Source organism: Rutidosis leptorrhynchoides, chromosome 8 (genome assembly GCF_046630445.1).
Source record: "Rutidosis leptorrhynchoides isolate AG116_Rl617_1_P2 chromosome 8, CSIRO_AGI_Rlap_v1, whole genome shotgun sequence".
Classification (NCBI taxonomy): domain Eukaryota; kingdom Viridiplantae; phylum Streptophyta; class Magnoliopsida; order Asterales; family Asteraceae; genus Rutidosis; species Rutidosis leptorrhynchoides.
Window position 1 is genome coordinate 18,517,296 of NC_092340.1, and position 27,278 is coordinate 18,544,573.

The following is a 27,278-nucleotide window of genomic DNA, read 5'->3' on the forward strand; positions in this document are numbered from 1 at the left end:
CCGTTTTCCTCCCACTTTCTTTTGACTTGCTTCACATTGGCCTCTTCAGCAGTCTGTTCTTTAATTCTTTCTTCAATCTGGTTCACTAGTTTGTGAGCCATTCTACATGCCTGTTGTATAGAGGCGGGCTCGTGTGAACTTATATCTTCTTGGATTCTTTCCGGTAATCCTTTCACAAATGCGTCGATCTTCTCTTCCTCATCTTCGAATGCTCCCGGACACAATAGGCACAATTCTGTGAATCGTATTTCGTACGTGGTGATATCAAATCCTTGGGTTCGTAACCCTCTAAGTTCTGTCTTGAGCTTATTGACCTCGGTTCTGGGACGGTACTTCTCGTTCATCAAGTGCTTGAATGCTGACCACGGTATTACGTACGCATCGTCTTGTCCCACTTGCTCTAGATAGGTATTCCACCATGTTAACGCAGAACCTGTGAAGGTATGCGTAGCGTACTTCACTTTGTCCTCTTCAGTACACTTACTTATGGCAAACACCGATTCGACCTTCTCGGTCCACCGTTTCAATCCGATCGGTCCTTCGGTTCCATCAAATTCCAAAGGTTTGCAGGCAGTGAATTCTTTGTAGGTGCATCCTACACGATTTCCTGTACTGCTAGATCCAAGGTTATTGTTGGTATGTAGCGCAGCCTGTACTGCGGCTATGTTTGAAGCTAGAAAAGTACGGAATTCCTCTTCATTCATATTCACGGTGTGTCGAGTAGTCGGTGCCATTTCCTTCAAAATAGTCAAATGGAACAAGTTAATCATACAGAATATTAAGAGTAGTTAATAGTATTTCGTAGCATAATATGAACTCATTTATAAAAGCTTTTTCTTCATATTAGCGTTTTATAAGTTTAAATTCGGGTAGTACCTACCCGTTAAGTTCATACTTAGTAGCTAATATACAATTCAACTACTACAATTCTATATGAAAAACTGATTATAATAATATTTCGCGTTCAAACTTTTATACAATATTTTACAAACTTACAATACCGCTTATTTTACATAAAGCATGAAATATAGCACACAATAATTTTGATACAAGATAGTTGTGAAGATAATTCTAGCTAGTACACAAGTCGTTCAGCAAAGGCAATAAAGACACGTAATTCATACGTCCAGAAACAAGTCATGCATTCTGGTTTTACTAGGACTACTTCCCATCCTTGGTCTTGTGCAACATAACCGTTATGGCCGTTGATAAGACAGCGTGTTGTAACGTCATCAAAGGGACGAGGGTTACGTAATGTCCAACAGTCCCGTAATAATCTAAAAACCTCATTTCTTACCCCAATTACCGACTCCGTCACTTGTGGAAACGTTTTGTTTAATAGTTGTAGCCCGATGTTCTTGTTCTCACTTTGGTGAGAAGCGAACATTACTAATCCGTAAGCATAACATGCTTCTTTATGTTGCATGTTAGCCGCTTTTTCTAAATCACGAAGTCCAATATTCGGATATATTGAGTCAAAATAATTTCTTAACCCGTTGCGTAAAATAGCATTTGGGTTCCCCGCAATATATGCGTCAAAGTAAACACATCGTAACTTATGGGTTTCCCAATGTGATATCCCCCATCTTTCAAACGAAAGTCTCTTATAAACCAAGACATTCTTGGAACGTTCTTCGAATGTCTTACAAACTGATCTCGCCTTAAATAGTTGTGCCGAGGAATTCTGGCCGACTCTAGACAAGATTTCATCAATCATGTCTCCGGGTAGGTCTCTTAAAATATTGGGTTGTCTATCCATTTTGTGTTTTTAAACTGTAAAATAGACAAGAGTTAGATTCATAAAAAAAATACTTATTAATACAAGCAATTTTTACATATATCATAAAGCATAAGAACACTATATTACATATATTACACCACACGAATACAACTATCTTATTCCGACTCGGTCGTTTCTTCTTCTTCGGTTTTGGTTCGTTTTGCCAAGTTTCTAGGGATATATGATGTTCCCCTAATACGAGCCGTCGTTGTCCACATTGGTTTAGAAAAACCTGGTGGTTTAGAGGTTCCCGGGTCATTGTTACAACTTAAGAACTTCGGGGGTTGACGATACATATAAAGTTCATCGGGGTTGGAATTAGATTTCTCTATTTTTATGCCCCTTCCCTTATTATTTTCTTTTGCCTTTTTAAATTCAGTTGGGGTAATTTCTATAACATCATTGGAATTCTCGTCGGAATCCGATTCATCGGAGAATTGGTAATCCTCCCAATATTTTGCTTCCTTGGCGGAAACACCATTGACCATAATTAACCTTGGTCGGTTGGTTGAGGATTTTCTTTTACTTAACCGTTTTATTATTTCCCCCACCGGTTCTATTTCTTCATCCGGTTCTGATTCTTCTTCCGGTTTCGATTCTTCTTCCGGTTCCGACTCTTCTTCCGGTTCCTCTTCGGGAACTTGTGAATCAGTCCACGAATCATTCCAATTTACATTTGACTCTTCATTATTATTAGGTGAGTCAATGGGACTTGTTCTAGAGGTAGACATCTATCACATAATATCAAACGCGTTAAGAGATTAATATATCACATAATATTCATATGTTAAAAATATATAGTTTCCAACAAAAATGTTAAGCAATCATTTTTAAAGAAAACACGGTCGAAGTCCAGAATCACTAATGCATCCTAACAAACTCGATAAGACACACTAATGCAAATTTTCTGGTTCTCTAAGACCAACGCTCGGATACCAACTGAAATGTCCCGTTCTTATTGATTAAAAACGTTCCATATTAATTGATTTCGTTGCGAGGTTTTGACCTCTATGTGAGACGTTTTTCAAAGACTGCATTCATTTTAAAACAAACCATAACCTTTATTTCATCAATAAAGGTTTAAAAAGCTTTACGTAGATTATCAAATAATGATAATCTAAAATATCCTGTTTACACACGACCATTACATAATGGTTTACAATACAAATATGTTACAACAAAATAAGTTTCTTGAATGCAGTTTTTACAGAATATCATACAAGCATGGACTCCAAATCTCGTCCTTATTTAAGTATGCGACAGCGGAAGCTCTTAATAATCACCTGAGAATAAACATGCTTAAAACGTCAACAAAAATGTTGGTGAGTTATAGGTTTAACCTATATATATCAAATCATAATAATAGACCACAAGATTTCATATTTCAATACACATCCCATACATAGAGATAAAAATCATTCATATGGTGAACACCTGGTAACCGACATTAACAAAATGCATATATAAGAATATCCCCATCATTCCGGGACACCCTTCGGATATGATATAAATTTCGAAGTACTAAAGCATCCGGTACTTTGGATGGGGCTTGTTGTGCTCGATAGATCTATCTTTAGGATTCGCGTCAATTAGGGTGTCTGTTCCCTAATTCTTAGATTACCAGACTTAATAAAAAGGGGCATATTCGATTTCGATAATTCAACCATAGAATGTAGTTTCACGTACTTGTGTCTATTTTGTAAATCATTTATAAAACCTGCATGTATTCTCATCCCAAAAATATTAGATTTTAAAAGTGGGACTATAACTCACTTTCACATATTTTTACTTCGTCGGGAAGTAAGACTTGGCCACTGGTTGATTCACGAACCTATAACAATATATACATATATATCAAAGTATGTTCAAAATATATTTACAACACTTTTAATATATTTTGATGTTTTAAGTTTATTAAGTCAGCTGTCCTCGTTAGTAACCTACAACTAGTTGTCCACAGTTAGATGTACAGAAATAAATCGATAAATATTATCTTGAATCAATCCACGACCCAGTGTATACGTATCTCAGTATTGATCACAACTCAAACTATATATATTTTGGAATCAACCTCAACCCTGTATAGCTAACTCCAACATTCACATATAGAGTGTCTATGGTTGTTCCGAAATATATATAGATGTGTCGACATGATAGGTCGAAACATTGTATACGTGTCTATGGTATCTCAAGATTACATAATATACAATACAAGTTGATTAAGTTATGGTTGGAATAGATTGGTTACCAATTTTCACGTAGCTAAAATGAGAAAAATTATCCAATCTTGTTTTACCCATAACTTCTTCATTTTAAATCCGTTTTGAGTGAATCAAATTGCTATGGTTTCATATTGAACTCTATTTTATGAATCTAAACAGAAAAAGTATAGGTTTATAGTCGGAAAAATAAGTTACAAGTCGTTTTTATAAAGGTAGTCATTTCAGTCGAAAGAACGACGTCTAGATGACCATTTTAGAAAACATACTTCCACTTTGAGTTTAACCATAATTTTTGGATATAGTTTCATGTTCATAATAAAAATCATTTTCTTAGAATAACAACTTTTAAATCAAAGTTTATCATAGTTTTTAATTAACTAACCCAAAACAGCCCGTGGTGTTACTACGACGGCGTAAATCCGGTTTTACGGTGTTTTTCGTGTTTCCAGGTTTTAAATCATTAAGTTAGCATATCATATAGATATAGAACATGTGTTTAGTTGATTTTAAAAGTCAAGTTAGAAGGATTAACTTTTGTTTGCGAACAAGTTTAGAATTAACTAAACTATGTTCTAGTGATTACAAGTTTAAACCTTCGAATAAGATAGCTTTATATGTATGAATCGAATGATGTTATGAACATCATTACTACCTTAAGTTCCTTGGATGAACCTACTGGAAAAGAGAAAAATGGATCTAGCTTTAATGGATCCTTGGATGGCTCAAAGTTCTTGAAGTAAAATCATGACACGAAAACAAGTTCAAGTAAGATCATCACTTGAAATAAGATTGTTATAGTTATAGAAATTGAACCAAAGTTTGAATATGATTATTACCTTGTATTAGAATGATAATCTACTGTAAGAAACAAAGATTTCTTGAGGTTGGATGATCACCTTACAAGATTGGAAGTGAGCTAGCAATCTTGAAAGTATTCTTGATTTTATGAAACTAGAACTTTTGGAATTTATGAAGAACACTTAGAACTTGAAGATAGAACTTGAGAGAGATCAATTAGATGAAGAAAATTGAAGAATGAAAGTGTTTGTAGGTGTTTTTGGTCGTTGGTGTATGGATTAGATATAAAGGATATGTAATTTTGTTTTCATGTAAATAAGTCATGAATGATTACTCATATTTTTGTAATTTTATGAGATATTTCATGCTAGTTGCCAAATGATGGTTCCCACATGTGTTAGGTGACTCACATGGGCTGCTAAGAGCTGATCATTGGAGTGTATATACCAATAGTACATACATCTAAAAGCTGTGTATTGTACGAGTACGAATACGGGTACATACGAGTAGAATTGTTGATGAAACTGAACGAGGATGTAATTGTAAGCATTTTTGTTAAGTAGAAGTATTTTGATAAGTGTCTTGAAGTCTTTCAAAAGTGTATGAATACATATTAAAACACTACATGTATATACATTTTAACTGAGTCGTTAAGTCATCGTTAGTCGTTACATGTAAATGTTGTTTTGAAACCTTTAGGTTAACGATCTTGTTAAATGTTGTTAACCCAATGTTTATAATATCAAAAGAGATTTTAAATTATTATATTATCATGATATTATGATGTACGAATATCTCTTAATATGATATATATACATTAAATGTCGTTACAACGATAATCGTTACATATATGTCTCGTTTCAAAATCATTAAGTTAGTAGTCTTGTTTTTACATATGTAGTTCATTGTTAATATACTTAATGATATGTTTGCATATCATAATATCATGTTAACTATATATATAACCATATATATGACATCATATAGTTTTTACAAGTTTTAACGTTCGTGAATCACCGGTCAACTTGGGTGGTCAATTGTCTATATGAAACCTATTTCAATTAATCAAGTCTTAACAAGTTTGATTGCTTAACATATTGGAAACATTTAATCATGTAAATATCAATCTCAATTAATATATTTAAACATGGAAAAGTTCGGGTCACTACATATGTAACGTATTTAATCACTTTTTAAGGACTTAAATACATAAAACAATATAAGTGTATTCACAAAAGATAGCTATATTTGAATCTTCGTTCCGTTTTCACAAGATTTCTATACGTATATCTAGAGTATATGTACTCGTATCATACCTAACCTCTATACATATTTACTATTGGTATATACACATCAAATCACCACCAACCAGCCCTTGTTCATGCCTTATGTATAAGGTAATTACTTTTGTATGGTTGTATGACTAATTAACAAGATTACAAGCTTGAAACTTGTCTTTGTCTCCCCCCCCCCCCCATTCACGTTTTTAATGGGCTAGGAGTACTCCATTCTTGATTCATTTTTACTTCAATTTTCTAGCCAAAACACACACATACTTAGAAGCCTTAAACCCCTTAACCATCTCAGCTCACAACCATGAAGATCTAGTTTCAAAAATATCACTTAATCATCATAAGAAAACCCTTACAAAAACACTTCAAGAATCCTTCCAAGAACACAAGTTTACTTCCAATCTTTAATCCAACTCCACCACTCTTTTGGTTCTAGGTTTTTACTCCTCTTTTACAGCAATCTTGTCCAAGTAACTTGAGGATCACCCGTAAACAACACGAGAAGATTAATCATAAGACCTCATGCATGTACGCAACACGTCATTTGACAACACGGTACCGTGGGTCAAGATTAATCCCGACCAATACGAATACGATGGGGGTTTTATGGGGGTTTTATTTATTTATTAAACACCTAAATATGAACCATTAAAATTGAATTGCTAACTACGGACTAAGAAGACATTAAAAGTATTATAAGTATATATATGTGACGATTGTTTAAAATGAAAATATATTGATATATTATATATGAATAGGTTCGTGATATCAACCGGAGACCAAGTCAAAATATATATATATATCTTCAAGGCAAAGTGAGTATATAGTCCCACTTTTAAACTCTAAGTATTTCGGGATGAGAATACATGTATTTTATGTTTTACGTTATGGACACAAGTAACTGAAAAATATATTCTACGTTGAGTTGTACCACTGGCATACTTCCCTGTAGCTTGGTAACTACTATTTACAGCGGTATTGTAAACGCGAATCCTGTTGATAGATCTATCGGGCCTGACAACCCCAACCGGACTGGACGACCAGTATTCAACGGTTGCACAGTACTTCGTTTCGTGACTACACTTGGTACGGTGTAGTAAGATTTCATAATAAAGGGAATATGCGACGTGATTAAATGTTAAGTATGGTTACCAAGTGCTCAACCACTTAGAATATTTTTATTAAAATGTTTACATATGAAATCTTGTGGTCTATATTTATATCGCTGCCGGCATTAAACCTATATCTCACCAACTTTATGTTGACGTTTTAAACATGTCTATTCTCAGGTGATAACTAAAAGCTTCCGCTGCAACATGTTGAATTTAAGCAAGATCTTGTGTATGCATATTTGTGTCAAAAACAAAACTGCATATCCGAGGAGTTGTAATGTAAAATATGCTAGAAATCGTATTGTTATCATCACATGTAAAGTTTGTAAGTCTAAGATTATCGCTAAACGATAATCATCTTTATATTGTCTAAAGCTTGTATTATCATAAGAGTTATGGTTTGTAATGTAAAATAAATGCAGTTGTTCTTTTAAGAATGTCGCATATAGAGGTCAATACCTTGCAATGAAATCATACGTTATCTAACTCGTTCTTATGGATAAGGACGGGTTATGACATGTGGTATCAGAGCGGTGGTCTTAGCGAACCAGGTTTGCATTAGTGTGTCTAACTGATAAGTCGTTAGGATACATTAGTAAGTCTGGACTTTGACCGGGTCTGATTTAAAAACCATTGCTTGTCATTGTTGGTTAAAATTTATATGTAAATATTATGTAGTACTAATGGGTTAGTTGTTGTGTGATAGATGTCGGGCTCAAAACTTATTATCACATTCAGCGACTCCGAACCAGAATCTTCAGATGGTGTTCCAGTCATTAACCTATCCGATGACGAAAATAATATCTTTGGGGAAGACTCACAAATTCCGGATGAACCAACTATAGAGAACCCGGAAAGTGAACCCGAGGAGGAAAGTGAACCCGAGGAGGAAAGTGAACCCGAGGAGGAAGATATACAGGAAATTACGGAAGACAAGTTTGAACGAGGAAAGAAACGAAAGGCTAATGAATTAGAAAATCCAAATCCCGAGTTTAGCGAGGATGATGTAGCACCAATTCCACTAGACACTACCACCCCTATTCCCGCTATCCCTATTCGTTCTATCCCGGCATCTAGTTCTTCGGCCCCTCAGCCAAAATATAGGGAGACACTGCCAAAATATAGGCAGACAGCCAGGATAAGCGTTAAGCGATTCTTTGAACCTAAACGTCCTAGAAAATAGACCAAACGATGCGCTGTCGTATTAAACCATGGGATCATATAATGTTTTGTATAATATTATTAGTGTGGTTTGCTTAATGTTCGATGTAAGATAAGCATATGTAAAATAGTGAAGTATGAAATGCAATAATTTTCCATGGTTAAGTATTATTTAGATGGTAGTAATTGGTTCTGTACTAAGCTATTAAGTATGGACATTAACGAGTAGGTACTACCCTAGATATAATTATAAAACGCTAATAAGAAGAAAAGGCTTTTATAATAATACCTGGTTCATATTATTAATAAGCTATAATGTACTGTAAATATACACTACATCTATAATATTCCATGTGAATAATTATTTTCTTTTCATTCTTATAGAAGAATATGGCGCGATTGAATCGAATGACGGAACAAGAAGTCGAGGAATTCATCAACCAGCGAATGAACGACAGAATGTTATGGGTCAAGGCTTCAAGAGCTGCTGCAGTTAACCCAAATCCTCGTGTAGGATGCACCTACAAAACTTTTCAAGCTTGTAAGCCCTCATCATTCAGTGAAACAGAAGGACCGATCGGTTTAACCCGGTGGATAGAAAAGATGGAGACTGTGTTTAAAATCAGTGGTTGTGTTGAAAAGGACATGACCAAGTATGCATCGTGCACTTTACAAGATAGTGCACTCACGTGGTGGAAAAATTATGTGAAGGCTGTAGGAGGAGATGTAGCTTATGATACTCCATGGGAAGAATTCAAAATAATGTTAATCAACGAGTATTGTCCAAGGAACGAGGTTAGGAAGCTGGAAGATGAACTACGAAGCCTGAAGATTATTGGTACTGAAATCACCAACTACAATCATCGATTCATGGAATTAGTTTTGCTATGTCCTGAATTGGTTCCAACCGAAGAACGGAAGATTGAAATTTACAAAGATGGTTTGCCCAAAAAGGTCAAGGCAAATGTTACAGCATCGAAACCTAAGACAATTCATGAAGCTGTAACCATGGCAAACGAGCTAATGGATCAGGTCATCATGGATAAGAAAGTATCCAATACTGATGTGAAGGTATCAGGTAACAAAAGAAAGTGGAATGGAAATTATGATCGAGGTAACCAACAACAATCTTTTAAGAAACAAGAAATCACGTAAGGTGCGGGTAGTGGTTTAAGCTTTGGTTACAAAGGACAAAATCCTTTATGTAACCGATGCCACAAACATCACTCTGGCTACTGTAATGTGGTATGCAACAAATGTAATCGAAAGGGTCATATTGCTGAAGATTGTAGGGCTCTCGTTACAAATACAAATGGTACCAAGACTCCTGCCACCAATGCAAATAGAACTGCTTTGGCTACCATTACTTGTTATGGGTGTGGAAAACAAGGTCACTATAAGAGCCAGTGCCCGAATCCAGAGAAGAATATCGGACCTGCACGTGGGAGAGCATTTATTATTAATGCTAGAGAGGCATGTGAAGACCTGGAGCTTGTTATGGGTACGTTTACCATTAATAACTTATCAGCATCTATTATATTTGATACTGGTGCCGATAGAAGTTACGTGTGTAGAAATTTTTACACTAAATTGAATTGTTCATCATTACCTATAGATGCTAAGTACATGATTGAGTTAGCTAATGGTAAACTAATTAAAGCCGATAAAATTTGTCGTGATTGTAAAATAAATTTAGCCGGTGAAACGTTTAAAATTGACTTGATACCCGTAGAATTAGGAAGTTTTGATGTAATAGTCGGCATGGACTGGATGTCCAAAGTAGGAGCTGAAGTTGTGTGTGCCAAGAAGGCAATTCGCATTCCTTGTAAGGATAAAATGCCGGTGATGATTTATGGAGAGAAGGGTAACTCAAAGCTAAAACTCATTAGCTGTTTGAAAGCCAAGAAGTGTTTAGAAAAGGGATGTTATGTTATTCTAACACATGTTAATAAAGTCGAAAAGAAAGAAAAAGAGAAGTGCATCAACGACGTGCCTGTGGTAAGAGATTTTCCTGAAGTTTTTCCGGAAGAGTTGCCGGGATTACCTCCATTTAGATCTGTAGAATTTCAAATAGATTTAGTATCAGGAGCTGCACCAGTTGCCCGTGCTCCATATAGACTTGCACCGTCCGAGTTAAAAGAACTTCAGAGTCAGTTAAAAGAATTACTGGATCGTGGATTCATACGACCAAGTACTTCACCGTGGGGAGCTCCGATTCTATTTGTTAAAAAGAAAGATGGATCTTTTAGGATGTGTATAGATTATCGTGAATTAAATAAGTTAACTATCAAGAATCGGTATCCACTACCGAGAATTGACGACTTATTTGATCAACTGCAAGGATCATGTGTGTACTCGAAAATTGACCTAAGGTCGGGCTATCATCAATTACGTGTCAAAGAAGAGGACATTCCGAAAACTGCTTTTTGGACACGTTATGGTCATTACGAATTTTTGGTCATGCCGTTTGGGTTGACAAATGCGCCAGCTGTATTCATGGACCTCATGAATCGAGTTTGTAGTCCGTATTTAGATAAGTTTGTTATCGTTTTCATTGATGATATTCTTATCTATTCCAAGAGTGAGCAAGAGCATGAGCAGCATTTAAGGTTGATATTAGAGTTATTGAGAAAAGAACAGCTATATGCTAAATTTTCTAAATGTGCTTTCTGGTTGAAAGAAGTGCAATTTCTTGGCCACGTTGTTAGTAGCAAAGGAATTCAGGTTGATCCAGCAAAAATTGAAGCCATTGAAAAATGGGAGACTCCTAAGACACCAATGCAGATACGCCAATTTTTGGGTTTAGCCGGTTATTATAGAAGGTTTATTCAAGATTTTTCCCGAATAGCTAAGCCGTTGACAGCGTTAACGCAAAAAGGGAAGAAATATGAATGGACCTCTGAGCAGGAGAGTGCATTTCAATTACTGAAAAAGAAGTTGACTACGGCGCCTATTTTATCGTTACCAGAAGGGAACGATGATTTTGAAATATATTGTGACGCTTCGCGACAAGGTTTTGGTTGCATTCTTATGCAACGGAAGAAAGTTATTGCATACGCATCCCGACAATTGAAGATTCACGAGCGGAATTATACGACGCATGATGTAGCGTGAGGGTACGAAATAGTATTATTTTTAATACAAAATACTACAAAATATGACACAAGTTTTATTAATTTACGGATGGGATATACCTAAACCTTGCTACAACACTATAGACAGTGTACCTAATCGTAGAGTAGTGTAGTTTTTAGTAAGTCCGGTTCGTTCCACAGGGAGCTGGTGATACTTACTATATTTTTAACAACTATATTTATACAAAATATATATATTTATATAAGTAGTAATATTATTATAAAAGGGGGGTTTTACCGTTTAATGACCGGTTTGTCGATTCTATATTTTAAGCGCAAAGATAAATGACGATAATTAAAGTGCGTAAAATAATGACAATAAATAAAATGACAGTAAATAAAATTGCGAGTAATAAAATGACAGTAAATAAAGATACGATGAGAAATACAATAAAAGAATTATGCTTATTTAAACTTCCGTAATCATGATGTTTGACGTGTTGATTTTAATTTTATGCCCATGGGTTAATTGTCCTTTGTCCTGGATTATTTAATATGTCCGTCTGGTTTTTGTCCATAACAGTCCATCAGTCATAAATATAAAATGCGAGTGTCCTCGTCAAATTATTCTTATACCCGAAGTTAAATATTCCAACTAATTGGGGACTTAAACTGTAATAGTTAACTTTTAATACTTTGTTTAATAATTACACCAGGATGTCGACTGAGTGTAACCCAAGGTTTTAATATTTTGTTATCAATTATACCAAGTGTCCTTGTACATAATTTCACCCCTGTTTTAATTATTCTAGTGGCTATTAATCCATTCCCGTGTCCGGTTAAATGAACGATTATTCGTACATATAAATACCCCGCCTATCGTGTCCGATTGAGTGTATATGGTAATTTATAGGGACGCCCAATTGTAAATCTTTATATTAATATTAACAAACTATCATTTAGTTAAACAAATATAAAGCCCATTAATAGCCCATAGTCTAATTTCCAAAAGTGTCGTTCTTTTGTCCAAACCCCAATTATGGTACAAAGCCCAATTACCCAATTTTAGTAATTAGCCCAACATCATGATTACTTCGTTTTAAATAAGCATAATAATAACTTAGCTACGAGACATTAATGTAAAAAGGTTGAACATAACTTACAATGATTAAAAATAGCGTAGCGCTACACGGACAGAATTTCGACTTACACACTCAAACGATCTCTATCATAAATCTTATTATTATCATAATTTAAAATTAAAATTAAGATTATTGTTATATCTGATTACATTAACATTATGATAGAGAATTATAAATATAGATATTGATATTTGATATAGAAAAGATAGATGGATCGATATATAGATACCAATATGATAGAAAAAGAGTGTCCTTTACATTGATCGTAAATCATCGCTTTTATAAGCAAAATATGAAATTGAATTTTCATTTACGACCCCTGAACTATGCTCAATTAACAACTTTTTATTATTTAATATTATTCTTATTATGAATTATTTAAATATTATATTTTATTCTTGTGCATAGTTGACTCGTAATTTTTACACCGTTGCGTCGAGCGCTGAAAGTTGGTTCATGCCTCGGTTCCGGATTTTCGAACGCCCTTTCGTACAATTTTATATCGTGTACTTTGCGTTTTGTAACTTGTACTCTTGTCATTTTTAGACGTTCCTCATCAATAATTTGAACCTTTTTGATTGTATCTTGTACTTTTGAGCTTTTTGGACCTTTGCGTCTTCAAATCTTCGTTTTCGCCTTTTGTCTTCGCACTTATTTAAAATAAACGAATATTACTCGAAAATGGAACAATTGCAACTAAAATCTTGTCTTTCTTGGGGGATTTTGCTATGAAATATATGTTCCTTTTTAGCCTTATCAATATCCCCACACTTGAGCGTTGCTTGTCCTCAAGCAATACAGTCTTGAAATAATATAATACATCACACGAATCACTTCTTTATTCTTCACACTTTGTACATCAGTGATTTTGATAGAGCGGTATAAACAATGATATTAACAATAGAACCATGGTTAAAGGTGGTTGTGCCATCCACAGTTGCCTTGGGTTTAGGTCAACGACACTTGCAATCAAATAGCCGATTTACTTTCGGTTTCCAAAGCAAAGTGCACATTTGAAAGGCGGTTTACAGTCCCACATGACTATAAAAATTTAGATCCTTTAGGAAATAGGATCTTTATGAAAACATTTGATCTTTTGAAAATTCAAGCTAGATTTTACCCTAGACAAGTTTTCTGATTTGACCCACTATCGGTGTTGCAAAATATGTTTGTGGATCAATATTTTGGCTAAAACTTTTAGGTTCGTGTAATCCACTGCTATCCCGGTATCGGAAAGCACACATCCAGTTTACTTGTTCCGTATATTACCTTTCGGTAAACTACCGTCCGGTTGTAAAGGAAAGCGATGAACAAGAAACTGTTAAGGCAATGTCCCGTGACATGCAGATGATTATGGTCTTTTAACGTGTCGGATGCTAGTACTATCCTTGGTAGGAGCAATAGTAAAGATCATCCTTTGATTTTTCGGTCTGGCACAAGGTCCTGTCTCCGACCATGCTATGCAACCACCGTTCTTACGGTTGACACCCGATTTAGTTCAGGTGACCTAATGAATTCCAGGTGAATTCCTAGGATTTTACGTTCAATGGTAATGAACGCATTGAAAATGGGTTTTCAGAAAACAAATCGGTTTATAATTTTGATCAAAATATTTTCTCGTTCAAGCTCGAGTTTAGATATCATCGAATTCCATGAGTTTAAATTCTCAATCTTTAAGGTCAATCTCAAGGATTGAATAATATCAGGCTTAAAAGCTAATTTTTAATCTTTAAGGAGATTATCCTTTCTGGGGATCTGATTCATTAGTCTTATCCAGCTAATTTGCATGGTGCCCCCCCATTGTACGAGATAAATCCTTCTCATGGTTAGGATAAATCTGACCACTTGGCGACCCTGTTTAATGCTGAGGTCCGTGGATTTCCTGCTGATTTTAGTGATGACTTTTCTAGATTTTTCGTCAACCTACAGCTGGTCTGGACGACAACTTCATGACCTAAATCAAGAAGCGCGTGTCTTTTTCGGAAGACTTTACTTCCTTCAAATGATGGAATTGATTCATCGTGTAGATCCATCTTTCTTTCAAAAGTATTATAGTAAATCGGGTAAAACTGATTAGTATCATCCAAAACAAAAGTACCTGCAATAATCTTGTACAGAAACATGTGATAGATAGTTTTTAATTGAATAACTTGGTACATTCTCCCCACATTTAGTTTCTTTCTTTGCCTTTTTATTCTCCTTTATTCCATTTTAAATGAATTCAAGCGTTTTAGGTTGTTTCTCAATTTATGTCCTTTCCGAGGTAACGATAATTTCGGTGTTAACACCTAGTTTTCACCGTTCATAAATATGTATAAACATGATTTTGACTTCATTTAATTGAAAATTTTTCAAATTTTCGCAAAATTTGGCAAATAAACCAAGTATAAACCCGAGAGAATTTATAACCCTTCCCCACACTTGAGATCATGCAATGCCCTCATTTGCATGAAATCAGATTCTAATTATAAATTCATGAGGGTGATTAGTGTAGAAAAGTGATTAGAAATACCCAGTTTGTAAATTCTAAGCTCATCGAATGATAGATGGCGCGCCTCATCGTTCATTCCTTCATTTGTATATCACATTTGTTGTTTTGCGTCTTGTCGTCAAAATCAGTAGCTATTGCTGAACTTAATGTTAGTCTTTGAAAGTGCGTTATTCTACCCTGTTTTGTACATAATATAAAATACAAACATATATATACATATTTTTGAAGTTGGGTATATTACCCCACGTTCAAAAATTTATAAAGTCTAATATCTTTTTGGCATACTTTAGATCAATAAAATTAAAAATAATGATAACAAAATTTGCCGTCCCACCCTCGGGTAAAGAAATTTCGGTTCAACGACCTAATCTTCAACTCACGATGAATTTTAGAAATCATTTTTTTTTTCAACTTAATGAAATAAAGTAAATTTTTGTTTTTTAAAAAAAAAACACAAAACTTAAATTTAAAAAGCATATTAATTTTATATAAAACCTAAAAAAAACAAAAATTCAGAATGGGGGGAGAAAACTAGTTCTTTAGTGTCTGCTAGCGGAAAAGACCAATCGGATTCCATTCTCGGAACTACACGAGAACAGAACAACTAACTCTAGATAACATTTTCTTAGAACATTTGAATCTCCCCACACTTAGGTAGCTGTGGTGTCGAAATTGTGATTAACTTCATCGTCAATTTCTTTTGGTCCATAATCAACTTGCCTATCTGTGACTTTTTCTTTAAGCCAGTGCCCGGCTTCTTCCGTAATATCCCAAAATTCAACTAGTTTCGCCTTTTCTTTAGGCGACAGATTGGATACTAACCGGTTACATAACTTAAAGTTCCCCTTACTTCTAGCATCGATAGCCCGTTTAAAAAGTTTCTTCATTGAACTGTTAATAACGGGGTCACTTAATTTCGTATCAACAACGGGGTTCTTTATTATCAAGTCATCATTAGGTGTTACTTCATTTTCCCCACACTTAGGCATTTTATTATTGTTAAGCACTGCCGTTGGAGTTGGTAAAATAACATGGTTCTTACCAATCGTTTTTGCTGGTTCAACGATTTTGGTTGGTGGAGATTTAGACTTTCGAATCATAAAGGTGATCGATTTGTCACCACTACTAAGTGTCATTCTACCGTTTCTTACATCAAAGAACGCCCCGGTGAACGCTAAGAATGGTCGACCTAAAATTAGAGGAATGTTTGGGTCCTCTTCTATGTCAATGACAATGAATTCGACTAGAAAGGTTAAATTGCCTACTTGAATGGGTAGGTTGTCAGCAATTCCAACTGGGTGCTTAATGGTTTGATCAAAGAGTCGAACACTCATATCCGTTGGACTTAACTTACCTACACCTAATCTCTTATATAAGGAAAGAGGCATAACACTTACACTTGCACCTAAATCTGCTAGTGCATCATACATGACACAATCACTAAGTAGACAAGGAACAATAAATTCACCCGGATCACCTACCCTAGGTGGAGGTTTTGGTGGAACTGTCTTCACCGGGTTTATCTTTACGGTTTTTGTTTCTTGTACTTTCTTATTCTTTTTCTTCTTCTTCTTTCCAGAGGTATCACAATCTTTATTACTTGTTACTTGCTCATACTCAACTCCTTTTTTTGGAAACGGGATGGGTGGTTTGTATGGTGCCACCACTGGCTTTACACACTCGGGTGGTGGTGGTGTAATTTCTTCATTGTTACTCACATCTAAAACCTTCCCATCTTCTGGAGCTGGTTTTTTAGAATTTGTTGACACCATATTAACATTCTCATTCCGAGGATTTACTTCAGTATTACTCGGTAGCTTTCCTTGTTCCCTCTCACTCATCATGCTAGCAAGAGTACCTACGTGTTTTTCTAGATTCAAAATGGAAGCTTGTTGAGTTCTTAATGACTGATCAAACCTCTCGTTCGTTTGGGTTTGAGTTTCAATAAATTGTGTTTGAGATTCAACTAGCTTGAATACCACGTCTTCCATATTTGACTTTTTCTCTTCGGTTTATTGTTGTGGTTTATATAAGCCAGGTCTTTGTTGATTGAAAGTGTTGTTTTGAGTTGGTTGGTTATTCGGACCTTGTTGGTTATACCAGTTATTTTCGGGTCCTTTTGGATTGTAAAGAATGTTTTGATTTCGATTGAAGTTTAGCTTTGGCGGTTGATAATTATTTTGATAATTATTTCCCGGCCTTTGGTTCATATAGAAAACATTCTCTCGTTGTTCCATGGTTGGTTCAATGTGACAATCTTTCAATAAGTGTGGTCCACCGCATTGCTCACAACTGATTCGTATTGCGTGAATATCTTTATTCATCTTTTCCATTCGTCTTTCGAAAGCATCTATTTTTGCGGAAACGGAATCAAAGTCATGGCTAGAATCGGCTCTAGCCGCTTTAGATGATCTAACGATATCTTTTTCTTGGTGCCACTCATGAGAGTGGGAGGCTGTATTATCAATAATTTTGTAAGCTTCAGTTGCGGTTTTCTTCATAATGGAACCACCGGCTGTTATGTCGATGTCTTTTCGTGTAGCAACGTTGACACCTTGGTAGAATATTTGTACTATTTGGTAAGTGTCTAAACCGTGTTGAGGACATCCTCTCAACATCCTTCCGAATCTTGTCCACGCCTCATATAATGTTTCATTTGGCTTTTGCGCGAACGTAACAATTTCTCCTTGAAGTCTCACGGCTTTGGATGCTGGAAAGAATCGTTTAAGAAAATTTTCAACTAAAACATCCCATGTGTCAATCGCCCCTTCAGGTAACGATTCTAACCAATCTTTGGCTTCTCCCTTTAAAGTCCAGGGAAACAACATGAGATAGATCTGTTCATCCTCCACTTCTCGGATTTTGAATAGTGTACAGATCCTATTAAAGGTACGAAGATGTTCGTTTGGATCTTCATTCGGCGTACCACTATATTGGCACTGATTAGTTACCATGTGTAGAATTTGTCCTTTGATTTCATAATCTGGAGCATTAACTTCTGGCTTAATAATGGCGTGACCTTGGCCCGTGCGTGTGGCTCTCATTCGATCTTCCATACTTAGAGGTTCCGTTACTTCCATAATTGAATTTGTTGAATACGAATCACTAGAGGATTCTGATTTAATGGTTTGTGGCTCAGGAGGAATAATTAGTGGTTCAGGATCTTGGAATTGTCCTTGAATATCTTCCGAGTTCTTAGTTGTGAAGTCGGGTTCAAAAGATGGATTATCGGAAATTTGCGTTGGAGTTCTTGGTCGACTAGATGACGATTCTAAAGAAAAATCAACGGCGACAATATTGGCTAGATGTCTTGATCGAGTTACAGGTGGTGAACGTATGACAGGTGGTGAACGTTTTGCTCGATGCATTCACAGAATATCCTATTAGTTATAAAAAATAATAAGAAAAACTTAAATAAGCTATCCAATTAATAGACTTTTCTGATTTTTGCCCACGTTTCGAATAGCCAAAAGATGCAGCAGAGGGGCAGGATTCGTTTGGTCTCAATATAATTGAGGACTGTTTGGCTCCAATAACCCGGTCCACGTACAAATCCAACTATTACTACGAACCAGAAAAATGTCAACGTCTATTAACTTAACCACTTAGATAATTTTCCTTTTCGTTTAAGAAATATTAGATAAGAAGTAGATAAAATTCTATGTCCTATAACTAGAATGACGAGAAATAAGGAAGAAATAGATTGCGCGTCGAAAAGTGTCGAAAAATGAAAAAGGCGAAGAGTGGCTTGTAAGACTTAAAAACACGCGATTAATCCAACCTTATAACTATCACTATCTTAAAATTAAAACTACAAATGGAGATCACTAATTGGAATTGTAATTGATACATAGGTAAACGGCGTCGAAAAATAAGAAAATAGCACGAAAAATAGCGTCGCAAAATTTTAAGGCACCTAAATCTTAGACTAAGGATTAAGCACTTAAGGGATTTTACGGCAAAGCCTAAAAATCTGGTAGTATAAAAATAACTACGGCAAAAAAAACTAAATTTAATACTAAAAGTTGTGACTATAGTCTAAAAAAAACTAAAGGTAATAAAACTAAAAAAACATTTTTTTTTATAGACAAAATCTTAAAAAAAATATATTTTTTTTAATAATTTTTTTTTTACGTTTTTTTTTTTTTTTTTTTACGTTTTTTTTTACGTTTTTTTTTTGTTTTTTTTTTTACGTTTTTGTTTTTTTTTTTTTTTTTTTACGTTTTTTTTTTTTTTTTTTTTTTTTTTTACAAACTTATATTTTCACAAATATAAATTAAAAATATAGCGTTTTAGCGGTCCCCGGCAGCGGCGCCAAAAACTTGATGATGTAGCGTGAGGGTACGAAATAGTATTATTTTTAATACAAAATACTACAAAATATGACACAAGTTTTATTAATTTACGGATGGGATATACCTAAACCTTGCTACAACACTATAGGCAGTGTACCTAATCGTAGAGTAGTGTAGTTTTTAGTAAGTCCGGTTCGTTCCACAGGGAGCTGGTGATACTTACTATATTTTTAACAACTATATTTATACAAAATATATATATTTATATAAGTAGTAATATTATTATAAAAGGGGGGTTTTACCGTTTAATGACCGGTTTGTCGATTCTATATTTTAAGCGCAAAGATAAATGACGATAATTAAAGTGCGTAAAATAATGACAATAAATAAAATGACAGTAAATAAAATTGCGAGTAATAAAATGACAGTAAATAAAGATACGATGAGAAATACAATAAAAGAATTATGCTTATTTAAACTTCCGTAATCATGATGTTTGACGTGTTGATTTTAATTTTATGCCCATGGGTTAATTGTCCTTTGTCCTGGATTATTTAATATGTCCGTCTGGTTTTTGTCCATAACAGTCCATCAGTCATAAATATAAAGTGCGAGTGTCCTCGTCAAATTATTCTTATACCCGAAGTTAAATATTCCAACTAATTGGGGACTTAAACTGTAACAAGATTTTAATACTTTGTTTAATAATTACACCAGGATGTCGACTGAGTGTAACCCAAAGTTTTAATATTTTGTTATCAATTATACCAAGTGTCCTTGTACATAATTTCACCCCTGTTTTAATTATTCTAGTGGCTATTAATCCATTCCCGTGTCCGGTTAAATGAACGATTATTCGTACATATAAATACCCCGCCTATCGTGTCCGATTGAGTGTATATGGTAATTTATAGGGACGCCCAATTGTAAATCTTTATATTAATATTAACAAACTATCATTTAGTTAAACAAATATAAAGCCCATTAATAGCCCATAGTCTAATTTCCACAAGTGTCGTTCTTTTGTCCAAACCCCAATTATGGTACAAAGCCCAATTACCCAATTTTAGTAATTAGCCCAACATCATGATTACTTCGTTTTAAATAAGCATAATAATAACTTAGCTACGAGACATTAATGTAAAAAGGTTGAACATAACTTACAATGATTAAAAATAGCGTAGCGTTACACGGACAGAATTTCGACTTACACACTCAAACGATCTCTATCATAAATCTTATTATTATCATAATTTAAAATTAAAATTAAGATTATTGTTATATCTGATTACATTAACATTATGATAGAGAATTATAAATATAGATATTGATATTTGATATAGAAAAGATAGATGGATCGATATATAGATCCCAATATGATAGAAAAAGAGTGTCCTTTACATTGATCGTAAATTATCGCTTTTATAAGCAAAATATGAAATTGAATTTTCATTTACGACCCCTGAACTATGCTCAATTAACAACTTTTTATTATTTAATATTATTCTTATTATGAATTATTTAAATATTATATTTTATTCTTGTGCATAGTTGACTCGTAATTTTTACACCGTTGCGTCGAGCGCTGAAAGTTGGTTCATGCCTCGGTTCCGGATTTTCGAACGCCCTTTCGTACAATTTTATATCGTGTACTTTGCGTTTTGTAACTTGTACTCTTGTCATTTTTAGACGTTCCTCATCAATAATTTGAACCTTTTTGATTGTATCTTGTACTTTTGAGCTTTTTGGACCTTTGCGTCTTCAAATCTTCGTTTTCGCCTTTTGTCTTCGCACTTATTTAAAATAAACGAATATTACTCGAAAATGGAACAATTGCAACTAAAATCTTGTCTTTCTTGGGGGATTTTGCTATGAAATATATGTTCCTTTTTAGCCTTATCAGAAAGCGAATGTGGTGGCTGACGCACTAAGCAGAAAGGAACGAGAACCAATTCGAGTACGAGCAATGAACATAAAAATTCGCATGAATCTCAACTCACAAATCAAAGAGGCTCAACGAGAAGCACTTACTAAAGAAAATATAGGAAATGAAATAATGAAGAAGTATGAGAAGCAACTCGTTATACGGGAAGATGGAACTCGATATTTTGCAAATCGTATTTGGGTACCGAAGTTGGGTGGATTAAGGAAGTTGATATTGAACGAGGCACATAAGACAAGATACTCGATACATCCTGGAGTTGGAAAGATGTATCAAGATCTTAAGATGCATTATTGGTGGCCTAATTTAAAGACAGACGTTGCAACATATGTTGGGGAATGTTTAACTTGTTCCAAAGTCAAAGCAGAACACCAGAAGCCGTCAGGGTTACTTCAACAACCAGAAATCCCAGAATGGAAATGGGACGGTATTACCATGGATTTCATCACGAAGTTACCAAAGACTGCCTGGGGATACGACACCATTTGGGTGATTGTTGATCGTCTCACCAAGTCTGCACATTTCTTGCCTATAAAGGAAACGGATAGAATGGAGAAACTATTACGATTGTATATAAAGGAAATTGTTTCAAGGCATGGAATACCTATTTCCATTATATCCGATCGTGATAGTAGATTTACATCAAAGTTCTGGCAATCACTACAAGAGGCCCTAGGAACTCGTTTGGATATGAGCACCGCATATCATCCGCAAACTGACGGGCAGAGTGAAAGAACAATTCAAACTCTTGAAGACATGCTCAGGACATGTGTGATCGATTTTGGAAACGGATGGGATAAGTATTTACCGTTAGCAGAATTCTCGTATAATAATAGTTATCATGCGAGCATTAAAGCTGCACCATTCGAAGCACTGTATGGAAGGAAGTGTAGATCTCCTATCTGTTGGAATGAAGTAGGAGATCGACAATTAACTGGTCCCGAGATCATACATGAAACTACTGAAAAGATAGTACAAATCAAGGAGAGATTGAGAACGGCCCGTAGTCGCCAAAAGAGCTACGCCGATGTCCGAAGGAAACCATTAGAGTTTCAGATTGGTGACATGGTTATGCTAAAGGTGTCACCTTGGAAAGGTGTAATACGTTTTGGAAAAAGGGGTAAACTAAACCCAAGGTATGTAGGCCCGTTCAAGATTATTGAACGCATCGGACCGGTAGCTTATCGACTCGAGTTACCGCAACAACTCGCCGGAGTACATAATACATTTCACGTCTCGAACCTTAAAAAGTGTCTAGCATAGGAAGACCTCACCATTCCTCTTGAAGAAATTCAAGTTGACGAGAAACTACAATTCATAGAAGAACCAGTCGAGATCATGGACCGTGAAGATAAACGGCTCAAGCAGAGCAACATACCGATCGTTAAAGTTCGTTGGAATGCACGAAGAGGTCCCGAGTTTACTTGGGAGTGAGAGGATCAAATGAAACAAAAGTACCCGCATTTGTTTCCCGATGACGCAAAATAGGTACAATTTTAAAATTTCGGGACGAAATTTATTTAACGGGTAGGTACTGTAATGACCCGGACTTTTTCGATCGATTTATACTTATAAGATTAATATTTACATAAATTAAACCTTACCAACATGATAAGCAATCCAAATTGTTGAGACTTATGTTTTTGAAAAGAGTTTTACACAACGTTTGACCGTCTAGTTCACCGATGATATCACGAACTATATAACATATGATAATTATACGTTTGTGTATATATATGTATATATACATATTTAAAATGATCTAAGAATGTTGTAATACCTCATTTTGTATTAATAATAATAAGTTATAAGTATATTTTGAAACTATTAATTTAAGTTTTCAAAACAATAACCATACGTAACGTTATTTGACATAAATACTTATGACCTATAATGTTTATACATATATCGTATATGTAATGTATTTAATCACTTTTTAAGGACTTAAATACATAAAACAATATAAGTGTATTCACAAAAGATAGCTATATTTGAATCTTCGTTCCGTTTTCACAAGATTTCTATACGTATATCTAGAGTATATGTACTCGTATCATACCTAACCTCTATACGTATTTACTATTGGTATATACACATCAAATCACCACCAACCAGCCCTTGTTCATGCCTTATGTATAAGGTAATTACTTTTGTATGGTTGTATGACTAATTAACAAGATTACAAGCTTGAAACTTGTCTTTGTCTCCCCCCCCCATTCACGTTTTTAATGGGCTAGGAGTACTCCATTCTTGATTCATTTTTACTTCAATTTTCTAGCCAAAACATACTTAGAAGCCTTAAACCCCTTAACCATCTCAGCTCACAACCATGAAGATCTAGTTTCAAAAATATCACTTAATCATCATAAGAAAACCCTTACAAAAACACTTCAAGAATCCTTCCAAGAACACAAGTTTACTTCCAATCTTTAATCCAACTCCACCAGTCTTTTGGTTCTAGGTTTTTACTCCTCTTTTACAGCAATCTTGTCCAAGTAACTTGAGGATCACCCGTAAACAACACGAGAAGATTAATCATAAGACCTCATGTATGTACGCAACACGTCATTTGACAACACGGTACCGTGGGTCAAGATTAATCCCGACCAATACGAATACGATGGGGGTTTTATGGGGGTTTTATTTATTTATTAAACACCTAAATATGAACCATTAAAATTGAATTGCTAACTACGGACTAAGAAGACATTAAAAGTATTATAAGTATATATATGTGACGATTGTTTAAAATGAAAATATATTGATATATTATATATGAATAGGTTCGTGATATCAACCGGAGACCAAGTCAAAATATATATATATCTTCAAGGCAAAGTGAGTATATAGTCCCACTTTTAAACTCTAAGTATTTCGGGATGAGAATACATGTATTTTATGTTTTACGTTATGGACACAAGTAACTGAAAAATATATTCTACGTTGAGTTGTACCACTGGCATACTTCCCTGTAGCTTGGTAACTACTATTTACAGCGGTATTGTAAACGCGAATCCTGTTGATAGATCTATCGGGCCTGACAACCCCAACCGGACTGGACGACCAGTATTCAACGGTTGCACAGTACTTCGTTTTGTGACTACACTTGGTACGGTGTAGTAAGATTTCATAATAAAGGGAATATGCGACGTGATTAAATGTTAAGTATGGTTACCAAGTGCTCAACCACTTAGAATATTTTTATTAAAATGTTTACATATGAAATCTTGTGGTCTATATTTATATCGCTGCCGGCATTAAACCTATATCTCACCAACTTTATGTTGACGTTTTAAACATGTCTATTCTCAGGTGATAACTAAAAGCTTCCGCTGCAACATGTTGAATTTAAGCAAGATCTTGTGTATGCATATTTGTGTCAAAAACAAAACTGCATATCCGAGGAGTTGTAATGTAAAATATGCTAGAAATCGTATTGTTATCATCACATGTAAAGTTTGTAAGTCTAAGATTATCGCTAAACGATAATCATCTTTATATTGTCTAAAGCTTGTATTATCATAAGAGTTATGGTTTGTAATGTAAAATAAATGCAGTTGTTCTTTTAAAAATGTCGCATATAGAGGTCAATACCTCGCAATGAAATCATACGTTATCTAACTCGTTCTTATGGATAAGGACGGGTTATGACAATCATATATCCCTAGAAACTTGGCAAAACGAACCAAAACCGAAGAAGAAGAATCAAGCGAGTCGGAATAAGATAGTTGTATTCGTGTGGTGTAATATATGTAATATAGTGTACTTATGCTTTATGATATATGTAAAAATTGCTTGTATTAATAAGTATTTTTTTTTTGAATCTAACTCTTGTCTATTTTACAGTATAAAAACACAAAATGGATAGACAACCTAATATTTTAAGAGACCTACCCGGAGACATGATTGATGAAATCTTGTCTAGAGTCGGTCAGAATTCTTCGGCACAACTATTTAAGGCGAGATCAGTTTGTAAGACATTCGAAGAACGTTCCAAGAATGCCTTGGTTTATAAAAGGCTTTCGTTCGAAAGATGGGGGATATCACATTGGGAAATCCATAAGTTACGATGTGTTTACTTTGACGCATATATTGCGGGGAACCCAAATGCTATTTTACACAATGGGTTAAGAAATTATTTTGACTCAATATATCCGAATATTGGACTTCGTGATTTAGAAAAAGCGGCTAACATGCAACATAAAGAAGCATGTTATGCTTACGGATTAGTAATGTTCGCTTCTCACCAAAGTGAGAATAAGGACATCGGGCTACAACTATTAAACAAAACGTTCCCACAAGTGACGGAGTTGGTAATTGGGGTAAGAAATGAGGTTTTTAGATTATTACGGGACTGTTGGACATTACGTAACCCTCGTACCTTTGATGACGTTACAACACGCTGTCTTATCAACGGCCATAACGGTTATGTTCCACAAGACCAAGGATGGGAAGTAGTCCTAGTAAAACCAGAATGCATGACTTGTTTCTGGACGTATGAATTACGTGTCTTTATTGCCTTTGCTGAACGACTTGTGTACTAGCTAGAATTATCTTCACAACCTTCTTGTATCAAATTTATTGTGTGCTATATTTCATGCTATATGTAAAATAAGCGGTATTGTAAGTTTGTAAAATATTGTGTAAAAGTTTGAACGCGAAATATTATTATAATCAGTTTTTCATATAGAATTGTAGTAGTTGAATTGTATATTAGCTACTAAGTATGAACTTAACGGGTAGGTACTACCCGAATTTAAACTTATAAAACGCTAATATGAAGAAAAAGCTTTTATAAATGAGTTCATATTATGCTACGAAATACTATTAACTACGCTTAATATTCTGTATGATTAACTTGTTCCATTTGACTATTTTGAAGGAAATGGCACCGACTACTCGACACACCGTGAATATGAATGAAGAGAAATTCCGTACTTTTCTAGCTTCAAACATAGCCGCAGTACAGGCTGCGCTACATACCAACAATAACCTTGGATCTAGCAGTACAGGAAATCGTGTAGGATGCACCTACAAAGAATTCACTGCCTGCAAACCTTTGGAATTTGATGGAACCGAAGGACCGATCGGATTGAAACGGTGGACCGAGAAGGTCGAATCGGTGTTTGCCATAAGTAAGTGTACTGAAGAGGACAAAGTGAAGTACGCTACGCATACCTTCACAGGTTCTGCGTTAACATGGTGGAATACCTATCTAGAGCAAGTGGGACAAGACAATGCGTACGCACTACCGTGGTCAGCATTCAAGCACTTGATGAATGAGAAGTACCGTCCCAGAACTGAGGTCAATAAGCTCAAGACAGAACTTAGAGGGTTACGAACCCAAGGATTTGATATTACCACGTACGAAAGACGATTCACAGAATTGTGCCTATTGTGTCCGGGAGCATTCGAAGATGAGGAAGAGAAGATCGACGCGTTTGTGAAAGGATTACCGGAAAGAATCCAAGAAGATATAAGTTCACACGAGCCCGCCTCCATACAACAGGCATGTAGAATGGCTCACAAACTAGTGAACCAGATTGAAGAAAGAATTAAAGAACAGACTGCTGAAGAGGCCAATGTGAAACAAGTCAAAAGAAAGTGGGAGGAAAACGGTGATAAGAATCACCAATACAACAACAACAGCAATTACAACAATAATCGCAACAATTATCCCAACAATCGCAACATTAATCGCAACTACAACAAACGGCCCAACAACAACAACAACAACAACAACAACAACAACAACAACAACAATAACAACAACAACAGCAACTACAACAATCATCCCAACAACAATAATAACCGCAACAACAACAACAATCAGAAGCTATGCCAAAGGTGTGAAAAGTATCACTCGGGGTTCTGCACCAAATTTTGCAACAAGTGTAAAAGAAATGGTCATAGCGCGGCGAAGTGTGAGGTCTACGGACCAGGGGTTAATAGAACGAAAGGAACAAATG